This window comes from Oryctolagus cuniculus, chromosome 11 (assembly GCF_051225735.1).
Source record: "Oryctolagus cuniculus isolate XC-2025 breed Fujian yellow rabbit chromosome 11, ASM5122573v1, whole genome shotgun sequence".
NCBI classification, from domain to species: Eukaryota; Metazoa; Chordata; class Mammalia; order Lagomorpha; family Leporidae; genus Oryctolagus; species Oryctolagus cuniculus.
The window spans coordinates 81,707,113-81,719,706 of record NC_142877.1 but is presented as its reverse complement, the minus strand read 5'-3'; the positions used below and the strand labels follow the sequence as shown (position 1 = coordinate 81,719,706).

At 39.2% G+C, this 12,594-nt stretch overlaps 1 protein-coding gene across 6 annotated transcripts in view; it reads right to left on the bottom strand.

Moving 5' to 3' along the window:
* Positions 1-12,248, bottom strand: part of SYT1 (synaptotagmin 1) — a 619,940-nt gene extending 607,692 nt beyond the window's left edge. For 3 of the 6 annotated variants that reach the window (XM_089307486.1, XM_051846476.3, XM_008256840.5), the window contains exon 1: positions 11,854-12,248. The gene's annotated coding sequence lies outside the window, so the exon portion shown is untranslated. The remainder of the gene's footprint in view (positions 1-11,853) is intronic. The other 3 variants (XM_051846475.3, XM_051846477.3, XM_017341996.3) reach the window with 1 other exon arrangement.
* Between the last annotated feature and the right edge of the window lie 346 nt (positions 12,249-12,594).

The following is a 12,594-nucleotide window of genomic DNA, read 5'->3' as shown; positions in this document are numbered from 1 at the left end:
GAACTCAAGATTTCCCTACACCCCACCCAACCCTGTAAGTGTGCCTTTCAATAAATAAATCTTACAAAAAAATGCAGGTAGGGCAAAATTCATGAAACCAATGTCTTTATTCTTAAGTAGGTCATACTAGTTCCCACTGCAGATCCTGTGTCTCACTGCTCGTTTCCTCTGACTACAGTGCTCCACTCTGGTTGCTAAAGGGCTGGCTCATCTTCTATGTCTCAATTTCTATGGCTTTGGTTGACCACACTCCCTAATACTAGTGTTTTACTTATTGGCCTTTTGTATAACTTTATAATATGTATTACTATTTTCAAGGACCCAGTGCATGTTGGTTTAATTGTCCATCTCCTTTCATAGGCTATAAACTCCTTGAAAGCAGGGTATCCCAGCATCCACATAGTGCCTGGCATAGAGCAGCCATTCACTTACAGGCATATAATAGTTCTTACTGAAGAACCATTATATTAGCTGCGTCTTGGACTCCCCCCACAATACTCACAGAACTAACAAAAATTTGAAACTCTCACTTATACACCGTGCACATCTCCAGTGTGCTGGTGGTAGGTCTACTGAGAGGAATCACTCTAAAAATCTTCAAGTCTTATAAATATCTGCCCACTGCACTAAAGGGGATGGAAACAAAGAGAATAAGGCAAGGAACTAACTAGTTAAATGATGTCCAATTCAGCCCTTGGCCTCTGATCCTCAGCCTTTCCATACTGACATGATCATAATAGTTGTTAAATAATTGATTATCTTCACTCCGGTTGGTAACTGACTATTGCTTTATCCCACAACTTAGGCCAACATCCAATTACAAGGAACTTTGCCTCGAACTCTCTGAATCTTCCTCCATGCCAGAAACTAAGGAGTTCATACTTGGAAGACTAGAGCCACTCTAAGAGGTCTCTTCAGCACTACAGGTAGCCACCAGTCTGAGAAGTCAATGCCCACATGTGATGAGCTGATATGTTGCATTTGTCTGCTCTGAGTCTGTATTCCTTCTAGTAGCAGAACTCTTTCCAGGCAGTTGAGTGTTGCTATGTCCATCTCCCAAAGGCAGTGATGGCACAAGATCCATGCTTAGACACTTGTCATATTTCATACAATTTTACACGGTGATGGGGCAAATGACCCAGGATGTTCCACCAAACATCCTGGTGTATTATTCCTCTTGCATGGAAATGTGTCTTATAACCTTGCAGTTTCTGACCATTTCTGTACTTCTGTGAACAAAGAACATGATTCCAAGTACAGTATAGAAAAAGAGAGCTAAGTTGGGAGGTAGTGGTAGGCAGTGGGATGTAAAACCAGTCACGTCCTGGTCATAGACTTTAATTCCCTATTTCTTGCTATGACTGAAGCCAGAACATCCCGAGAACTTAGGTCACATGAGATCCGAAACCCTTTTCTTGCTTAAGTCATGTTGCGTCAGGGGGCATTTTTGTAAGTTAGAGTTTCTAAAAACACAAAGAGGATGGAGGAGGGCAAAGGTGGTCCAATCTCCCATATGTGAGGGGGAGTACTTCAAAAGTCTATAAAAAATAAAAGATGTTTATTTTTGTGAAAAAAAAAATTCACAATGCTCATTTTCCATGAACTTTTTGAAGACCCTTGTGTTCACAGAGCATCACACAATTTGCAAACATGATTGCATTCCCCTCCCTTTTGGGAAGACAAAACTTTTAGTGCTGAAAAATCTTATTAGAGTTCATTATCCCAGAGTTGTTATGTGTACCCAAACCCAAAAGATTCCAAGTTTCATGCTTTTCTCATGTTGACATGATGATTAAATGGTCCCAAACTATTAAACAGATAGATTTGCTTAGTCTTCAACCTCTTGGTCACCCCAACCTTTTTACCACCACCTATTCTTCTTCTGCTGCCATTTGTGAATTTAATAATTATGTGATTGCTGTGGTTGAATATTCACTCTAAGTAGATGGCTTTAGTTTGATTTCATATCCTTTTATATGATATGAACCTGCAAAAGTTACTTAAAAATTATTCTCTCACAATTTTCCCATTTAAAATTATAGGTAACTTCCCATGGAGCTTTTGAAAATATTAAATGTATAGAGCATGGAAAACACCCAGAATAGTACCTGACCCATAATAAGAAATGAGAATATAATTACCTGTGTTCATCTAAAAATCCTCATAAATACCTGTCCTATGCTCCAAATAATATTGTATTCTCTCTATATGTTTTTTCTAGTTCAAAACTCCTTAGATCAGATCAGCTACAAAGCCAATGATATGAAGTCACATTGCAATGTAATGTCTGTTATGCTTTACTCCCAAACATGTTTGATTCTTACACAAAGAATTGCCAACCACTGGACTTCACCTTAGGGTTGAATAATACAACAATAGATTCAGCAGATTCCGTTAGTGTTAGATGAAGGATTAGTGAGAAGTTGTCTATGTTAGTATCAGTGAGGAGAATAACAAGACATGAGGTTGTAGAGCTAGTGGTAAAACCTCAACACTTATTATTTCAACCACATTTATTTGTACCCTAGGTGCAAATTAACTCTTCTGTTGTATAAATTAAAAACATATTATATAGTATACACATCAGGAAAAAAAATGAGATGATCTCACATCACAGTAATACAGCAGTGACTACAGGCCAATTGTGCCTAGTGACTCAGGCTGAGTGGCTTTCTTCATGGATTAGAAAAGAATCTTTTGACTAATATGAAAACACAAATTTAACTCAAAATTGGTTTCACAGAAGAATTGAGGGTATTTTAAATTGTCCTTATCTTTTTAATGAGGTAAGAACGGGTTGTGTATGTAAAATCGATGATGATGTTAGATTTCTGCCATTTTTGATAAGAGCAGACTAGTTCTTCTATGCTGAAGGGATAACAAGTGCTTTATTAAGTGCTAAAATATTGAGTTAATAAATAAAAATATAAAAGCCTTCCTGGCCGGCGCCATGGCTCACTTGGCTAATCCTTCGCCTGTGGTGCCAGCACCCTAGGTTCTAGTCCCAGTTGGGGCGCCAGGTATTAGTCCCGGTTGCTCCTCTTCCAGTCCAGCTCTCTGCTCTGACCCAGGAGGGCAGCGGAGGATGGCCCAAGTGCTTGGGTCCCTGCACCCGCATGGGTGACCAGGAGGAACTACCTGACTCCTGGCTTCTGATTGGCGCAGCGCCAGCCGTAGTGGCCATTAGGAGACTGAACCAAGGGAAGGAAGACCTTTCTCTCTGTCTCTCTCTCTCGCTGTCTATAACTCTCTCTCTCTCTCTCTCTCTCACTGTCTAACTCTGCCTGGCCAAAAAAAAGGGATTCCTAAGTGTGTCATTGCAGGCAGGCACGTTAACTTGAGTTAACAATGAGTTTTCCGTATTGTATCTATAGAACAGAGAATCTCTTTATTGTCAAGATCCAATCAAGCAACCTAACTTTAAAAAAAATACAATGCTGTAGGCTGTCACAATAAATAACTGTAACGTATCATTGCAAAAGCAAGAAAGAAAATGAATGTGACAAATAATGTAACCAGTATTTTGGACTTTAAAGTATGATTATTCTGTCTCTCTGCAGTCAGTTGTGGTATAGAAACTACCAGAAAGCACACTTTTATAACCAAGACCTTAAAAACATTCAAATCATGGCACAATTCATGTGAGTGTTCCAACTGCATAAATAAATAGACTTCTCCTTTATTTATCTATACATATGTCTTGTGAAGCTAGCCTACATGTTATACAAATGAAGAGTTAAATTTCGTGATTGTTGATAAAAATAATAAATCCAGCTGGTAAAGACTTCCATGAGGAAGGGGCCAGTGCTGTAGTGCAGCAGGTTAATGCTCTGGCTTGAGGTGCCGGCATCCCATGTGGGCGCCAGTTCGAGACCCAGGTGTTCCACTTCTGATCCAGCTCTGTGCTATGGCTTGGGAAAGCAGCAGAAAATGGCCCAACCTTGGGCCCAAGCACCCACGTGGGAGACCGGGAGAAAGCTCCTGACTCCTGGCTTTGGATCAGCACAGCTCCAGCTATTGAGGCCATCTGGGGAGTAAACCAGTAGATGGAGGATCTCTCTCTCTCTCTCTCTCTCTCTCTCAACTCTGACTTTCAAACAAATAAATAAATCTTTAAAAAAAAGACCTCTATGAGGTCAAGAGTATCAAGCTTCCATTTAGTGATTCTATTAAATGAAAATTTCTTAAGATACAAAAACAGAAGAGAAGAATGAGGGAAGGAAAGAAGATGGGGAGAATATGAAGGGGAGAGAGAAAAAAAGTGGAAAATATAAGGAAAGGAATGGATACAAGAGAATCCCTCTATACCTCTTATAGCCAGAGCTGAAAAATCTCTTCTACTCAGGCAGTGTGTAGTACCATGCTTCTGTACCTAAGTCCAAAATCTAGAAGTCAAGAGAAATCAGACTGCTTTATACATACAACATATAAATGATGAAGCGGATTCTCAAAGGCATGACTGAAGCTGTCCCCTCCACTTTTTCCTGAAGGAGTTGGCTCTCTCCTGTCATCATAACTCATTTTGTATTGTCTAAAAGTATCTATGATTCCTCTAAAAAGTCAGTTGGGAAACTGCATATCAAATACCTTTTTAGAAAGCAATTTTAAAAAGCAAGCAATGTTGTCCAATTTAAGGGTACATTGGCTTTCCTTTGAAATGTCATTTTCTTGAATTATTTGGATCAGGATGTAGCTCAAGGTGAGTGTTTTGCTTTTTAAATTTAATAAAACCGTTAAAAATAGCACATTACAGAGAATGCCATGTTATTAATTATACTTTTAACATAAAAACTTCCTGTACACAGATAAAGACCCTGCACTTTCAGACATACAATGGTGTGGTTCATATGTATTTTACTATGAAGCTGTGGCCCTGGATTCTAGGCCTTGGTTAAAAGAGGGTAGTGATGTTATTCTATTTATAGAAGAGGTCCTGGTGCTCTCAAAATATGCTCTAATGCCCAGTGGTTCACTTTATTCACTCTTCAAATCTGATGGAAATGCTGGGGATTAGGCAGAGAGCCAACCTTGTAAGCTAGGAACTGGCAGACACCCCAAGTCAGAAACAGATTTCACTGCCTTGCTACCTTGTCTTTCTCCTGAGAAATCGTGCCAACTTTTCTTCCCAAAAATCTTGCTACCTCGTAAACCTGATTGCTACAGGGACTTAACCATGCCTTAATAACCTGTAATGCCACTTGTCCTTGCTTCAAAGACCATTAAGTCATTTGTTTAGAAAGCATTTCTGGATGATTTTCCCCTTAAAAATAAAGCAGGATGGCAGTTTCTGTATTTCAGAAGTGGTGGACAAGGACCTATCTGTGTGTATTGCATAGAATACTGGAGACCAGTAAATGAGAAAAAAAAGCCACTCCAATGGCTCCTTCTCCTCAAAGGGAGAGCAAACAATTGTCAATGGATATCTTAGTGTAGCCTGCTGGTGTGATGTTAAAATGAGATTGTGGGGGTGGGGGGAAGGCACTGTGGTGCAGTGGGTTAAGCTGAGTCCTGCAGTGCCAGATCCCATATGGGCACTGGCTGCTCCACTTCTGATCTAGCTTCTTGCTGATGTGCCTGGGAAGATAGTGGAGGATGGCCCAAGCCCATGGGCCCCTGAACCCATGTGGGAGAGCTGGAAGAAGTTCCTGGCTTCAGCCTAGCACAGCCCAGGCTGTGTGGCCATCTGGGGAATGAAACAGCAGATGGAAGATTTCTTTCTCTCCTTCTAACTTGTACCTTTCAAATAAATAAATAAACCTTAAAACAATTAGTACGCGTAGACTTAAAAATTGCTAGTACCCATTTTTCTGTGAACTTCTTGAGGTTGCCTTGTTTTGTTGTCACTTGCAGTAACTCTAACATACAATTATGTTTGAAAATACATTAGTAATAATTCATCCAAAAATAATCTCATACATGCTTCTTCACAATAATATTGGGAGATTACATACAAAAAACAAACTAACTAATGCTCAATTATCTGTGATCATAAAGATGAGCTGTGTCTGTGTTTAAGGATCTTTGCAACAAGACACAGATTTTAGAAGTGTGACTTGAAACCCTTTTTAACAATTATTTCAATTTTATCCTCTGGTGTTAATTAAGCAAAAAAATGCTATGGTGACTCATGGTTTAGCAGCCTCACTTTTTGCTTTGATCACTTGTGAGCAATCTAAAAAAATTCCGTGAAAGAAAAGCCAATTTATCAATTATCCTAAAATCTATATAAGGTTCAACCTCATATGTTAAAAGTTCTGACGTGAATTTAATATAGCTGTGTATGTGTTGACTACTTCCATGGTATTTTGCCTTCAAGTTGACGCAACTATTCCAAGGAATCTCAAAGTGGTCATTAGTAATCCAATTACCTGCTTCCTATCTAGACTGACACACAAGGAGGCTGCCCCCTGGAGGCCACCCACACCCAGGAAGCTCTCCTAAGTTTTGGGGTGGGATTGCCTGAAGTTTCCCCTTCACAGTCCCCTGTGACTGAAAGGATGGCTCCTTCAGGGAGTGTGAGGGAGAAAGACAAGAGACATTCCTTATATCAGCAGGTACAGGCTAAGAATGCTTTACATTTAAACCTCTTCAACTGAATTTGAGTTTGAATAAATATGTCCATTTTATCCTTGATGAAATACTTGAATTATGTACAAAGAAAAACACTGATCACAGGACACCATATATAATGATATATTCTTTGACAAAATAATAATTATACAGGCCTGAAGCACTTTGGAATTATTAACAAAGGTACATTCCATAAAAAGAGACACAGGTTCACTAAGACAAGCTTCATGCCAAACCTGGATTTGATGAATTGGCTATTTCAATCAGAAATTAATTTTTGGCTGAGACACTTAGCTAAGTATCATGTGCACACAGTATTTGTAGTTGGCATAATCTGGTACGTGTGTTGAAATGTTGTCTGACAGGGCTGTTAAGAAATTATATCTTAACCAAACAGCTTCACCAGATTCTAAGACCAGCTCAAAGGTCATTTCCATTCAATATGAAAATTCCCCAGCTCTCATTTTATATGGACAACTAAAAAATAGAAGGCATTTATTATTATGTTATCCTGCTATATGATTTTCCCAGAGCTCCTTTTTAACACAATGGTTCCCTATGACTATAATTAATATGCTAACTATACTATAGGTATTATATGAATGACAAGTATGTTTTCTTTGTCCAAATTATCAGTAAACAAAAAAATAAACTTTGACCTCTCATTTACATTACTGGTCAACCATGGAAACTAGCATAACATCCTATCCAAGCATTAGGCATATTTACATAGACAAAAGCAACCCAAAGAAAATTATGAGTTGCTTTAAGCAGTTAGAACCTGAAATTTAAAAAAGAAAAGAATTATAGAAATTACAGAAATAATTATTTATTTTCTTTGCATGTCTCAAAGACATGGTAGAAAAGAGATGGCATTTTGCAAGGTGACCTATGAAATTATATTGAAGGTAGCAGAAATGGCACCTAGAGTGCTTACTATTTCTACAAGGGCAATAAATTTCATTGTACACTTTAAAAAAAGATTTCTTTTTTTTAATAAAACAAAGTTAAAGTTGTATACCTTAGGCAGGAAAGGATGGCATGCTCTCTTGGTTGTAATAGGTAGCCTATTTTTTGCAACATAACTTAAAATAAGATTTGTTTCCTACTGCTAATACATTGGAGTTGAGTGATGCTCATAAGCCTTGCTGTAAGTTTATCTTGTGGCCAATATAAAAGATACTCAAGAATGCTCTTAAAATGACCGAGAAGCTGAAGGAAAAATGCTATTCACTTTGGATTGAAAAGATTAAATGCCTGCTTAAGAAAATGGACATATTTAATGGAGACATTTGAATCAAGTTTAAAGAAATACTGGCCATTCCTTGAATAATTAAATAAAAAGATATGTTTCCCATGTCCCCCATGTGAAAAACCAATGGGAATCACATCATTTAATTATGTAAATGATTAAGAGTAAATTTACTTTAATGCAAATATTGAAAGAAACATCTGCTAAGAGCCTGAGAAAGAAACTTTATCATTCATCATGTCCAAACATGTAAAAATACGATTTCAACTTACGTGTTGCCCGCATACAGAGGTGAATTACAGACTTGCATTTGCTTGTGCTGACAGTTTTCTTAACCATGATATATAGAAAAATCACTTCTTACCAAAGCTATAGAGGAGCTACATTAATGAACAAGTCTAGCATTTCAACCAACAAGCCACTGAAAACTCACCAAGACATTGTCATCTATGTTTAATTGGTACTTCCCTACATGAGTACCCTAGTTTCAGCACATCATATCCTACTGCCCAATAGTTTCTAATCCTTTCTGAAATAAGGTCCATAATTTAAAATTTTATATATGTATAATACATAATGTATACCATATCCTTAAGCACTAACTGAAATTATTTATTTAGACTATTATATATTTATTTAAATAGCTTATATCAATTTCAATGGAAAAGAAATTTACGTAGAAATCACCTCATATGTTAAACTTTCATATTTTCATGACAAATAAATCACTTAAAATTTAAAAAAAAATCACAAGTGGATGAGATAGTTAATCCAAAAATTTTCTCAAGCAAAATTCTGGCAAGACCAGTAATATTTACATTATACTATAGCACAATGTAGAACTTTGGTCTGGATTTTCTTGAAGATCAGTCAAAACTTGTACCATTATATAATCAAGCTATTTAATTTTTACTTTTTCCTCCCTAAAAACCATTCAGTCATTACCACCGGGAAAACAAATGTGTTCCATTTTGAAATTAAGGATAACTCTTCCTAACTGCTGTATAAACTGGAAGTCACATGCTATAAGAATTGCAGGCTCGTATAATTGCATGTGTTAAGTGTGAATTCTTTAACATTAGATGGCTCTAAAAGCCTGTTTTGGGAATTCACTCTAAATTGATGTAATATACTGACATCAAAAGAGATGAATTGATATTATGTCTGTGGTGTTATTAAGCTAAAGGGAAGTTCAAATTAACTTTCAGATTTCTAACACATTCTCCATTTTATTTATTAATCTTTGAGCTCATTTTGCAAATGTAATTAAGACAAGCTACTATTTTCCAGTCTTATTTTCAGTTAGCACTGAATCTCACATGCAAATCTTATAACACAAATGCTGTTATCCATTTTCACATCATTGATAACTATCTGAAAATTCGAGCAGACAGAATAATTAATAACCTCCATTATGAATTGAAGTTCAAAACTACTCAGCAACAACTCTCAACAGTGCTTATTTTTTGTGAAATTAGTATTTTAGGACTTCTTTTAAATATGGACAATCTTCAGTTCTCATAAAAATGCCTTAAAATATATATACACTGAAACATTCATTAAAACATTCTTTTAAAAGTAGAAAAATAAAGAATGTATGAAATGGTGACACCAAAATATTTTGTGGCATGATAGGGTAATACTGTCCTATATCATTTAAAATCTCTCTTAAATCCACTCATCATATATTGGAATTAGTTCTGATTTCCAATATATTAAAAGGTAAGTTTTACAAGTAGAAAAAATTATTGATATGCATATTTTTACAGCTAAATGCTATAATTAACGTGTAAAGAGTGATGAAGATAAATGTCATAAGCCAAGACGGAACTTTCATAATTTCCTAAGATAGTGGCAAAACAAGCAAACAAAATCTTACTGCGCTTACATGGAAAGCAGTTGGTTTCCCTTTTGTACATATATTCATGTCTAAACTTGTTAATTCAGTTATACATACATATGAGGTAATTAAGTGATTGTCCTTTTGTCCTTGTAACCAAAAGGTGGCACCTCTAAAAACTGGAGTAAGCTTTCAGCAGAGACATTGCATTTCTTAAAAAGTCATTTAGATGTCAAAACCCTAGAAAGAAGCCTTTCTGTTTCCTTGCAAATAGGTATTTCTGCATAAGTAAGTGGAAGACAGGATTGCCTCAAATGGAAAATGGTTTAGAAAATAATATATATTATATTGATGGCAAATCAAACCAGTTCTTCTCTAACTTGATAAAAACTTATGCAAAGATACGCAGTGAAACAGAACACTTTCTGGGGCACACAGGTTAGTGTTGAAGAACAGGTAGAGGTAAGGCAGAAGACTGCCTTTTCTTACCCCGAGTGGAAATCCAGAAAAAAAATTGACTTGACGTTTCCCCTGATAAATCAAAGGAAAGGGTTTATCTGGATAGTAACATCTGCTGGCTTTTCTGCATTCATGAGGGACCCACTTGGAAGGCTTTTCCATTTTATCTAACTAGGCACTTCTCTTTACCTCCTCCCATCCAGCAGTGATCACTTAGCTCTCTCTGATGAATAATAAGAAAAGAAAGCTTCTATCACAGGTCTGGAATGAGAGATTGCTGAAGCTGTTGAGGCTCTGTCCAACAAGTACCATTTACTTGACCTATTATGTAGGCAGCCGGGGCATGTTGTTGTTTTGATAGCTTTCTCTTTTCCTAACAAACCATGGGAACAGAAATGTTTTCCCCTTTACAAATACTTAAATTTGAGGCTAGCTTCCTATCATCACTTTCTAAACTTTGTTTCTGTAGGAAAGGATTCTTGGCCAACTGAGACTTCATGTACCTTCTAAACCCAGTGCTGAAATTGTAAACACATCGTGTTTACATCCATTAGATAGTCTCATATTAAGAGAAAACATGGCAAGGCATGAACTTGATATCCAGCTAATAAAACACAGGCAGCCAGTAAGCGACACAGAATAAAACAAAAATTCATACACAAATAGAACTTTAACATGGAAGTTAAACAGTTGCTTTATTTCACCAAAGGGTTAATATTTGAGAGAGTGAATAATATCAACATGTTTACAAAGCTAACTAGAAAATTTGCTTCCTCAAAGTAGAAATCCCAGCTTCTTGATAATATTGATATCACTTAACAAATGTTTTTAAACTTTGCATGTTTTTGTCTTTCAATATACAGGCCATGCTGATGAACCTCTGGAAAGTAACTATTTCTAATTGCTTTTTCTGGACTCAGGAAACCCCTCAAAGTTCAGACATTAACACGGATGTGCAATGCCCAATTGTCAGTCCCACAGGGCAGATGGAAACAGGAAAAGTCAGATGGTTGGCACTTAAAAGCAACAGCAATTAAGCAGTAGAAAGTGGGTTGGATTGTCGGTTTATTTCTGTTCCGTTTGAACGAATTAAATGAGAGACATAGCTTCTTGCAAGGAAATCAAGTCAAACTTGATGCTTCCTCTCTCTGACATCAGGGACTGGATGGCCTGTTTGCTCTCCTCATGCAGTTTAATTCCTTATCCTGTTTAATTGCTTTCTGTACTCTAATTTTCCAAGAGCTTGCCTTCTACCTTGCCTTTCCCCCCAACCTGGACAGAAAGAAATTTTTCTCCTTTCTTTACTCCCCCTCTTTCCTCTAAGAAAGGCAATCCTCGCCAGGAGGAGAAAGAAATCCTGTGCGTGCTGAGGGGTGGGGGTTGGGGGGGAGGGAATGAGGAGGGGGGAGGGGAGAGGGAGGGAGAGAGAGAGAGAGAAATGAGAATATGAATTGGGGGTGGGGGACGGGAGACAGAGCACGAGATCAGGAAAGAGGAAGCAAGAAGATGGGGGATGCCCAACCTCAACTCCAGGCTCAATCTATGCAAAGTGCTTCTCCAGGAGATGTCCATGTGGTCTCATACATCTCACAATAGGCCACCGGGGATCCCTCCCTCGGTCTCAGTCTCCCAACCACCAAGAGCCAAGTGCTCCCGAGAAGAAGATCTTTCGGACAGATCCAAACACAGGGGCACCGCCAGGGTAGCGGTGCGGCTAGTCCCGCTGCCTTACCTGGAGCAAGGACCAGGAGGTGGTGCCGGTCTCGGTCCCCTCCGCTCTCCCCGGTGCGGACCGGTGAGCGGCACACGCGGACTCTCTCGCTGCCTCCGCTCTCGGAGGGGCAGCCTGTAACACAAAAGGGGTGTGTGGGTGTGGGTGTGTGGGAGGTTTTCCAGGGCCACCAGCTGGTCCCAGCCGGCCGCCCCCACCCTACACACACACCCCTGGAGGGTGCTGAGCCCCTCTCTGCGCTGAGCACCACCCCGGGAGCGTGCCCAGGGTGCAGCCTCAAGTTGCTGCTGCTAAGTGCCGCTGCCGCCGCAGGAGAGGGAGGTGGAAAGACACTGGGGGCAGTACTCGGTCTAGAGCATCCCCACACTGCAGCTTCTCCAGGAATCCCTCCACTGAGGAGGCGGCCGCCCATCATCTCCCAGCCCCGGCAGCCTGATTGGTTCCAGCACGAGTACGCTGCGTCCAGGAGCCAATCCGCGCGCACTAATAATAGGTGGATCCGCTCGGCCAGCATCGCCCATCCCAGTTCTGTTGGTGTCTCTCCATCCCCTCAGCGGACAGGGACCCGAGAGGGGGATGGAGGGGTGGGGGAGGGGGGCGAACTCAGAGGGGAACAGTTCCCAAGGAGACACAATCAAGGGCATCTGATAAGCCCCTGGGTAGGCTCAGGGATGCCCCGCAACCTGTTCAGCAAGCCGTTGGCACGGGAGGAGACACAGCACAATACAAAGCTTTTTTTTT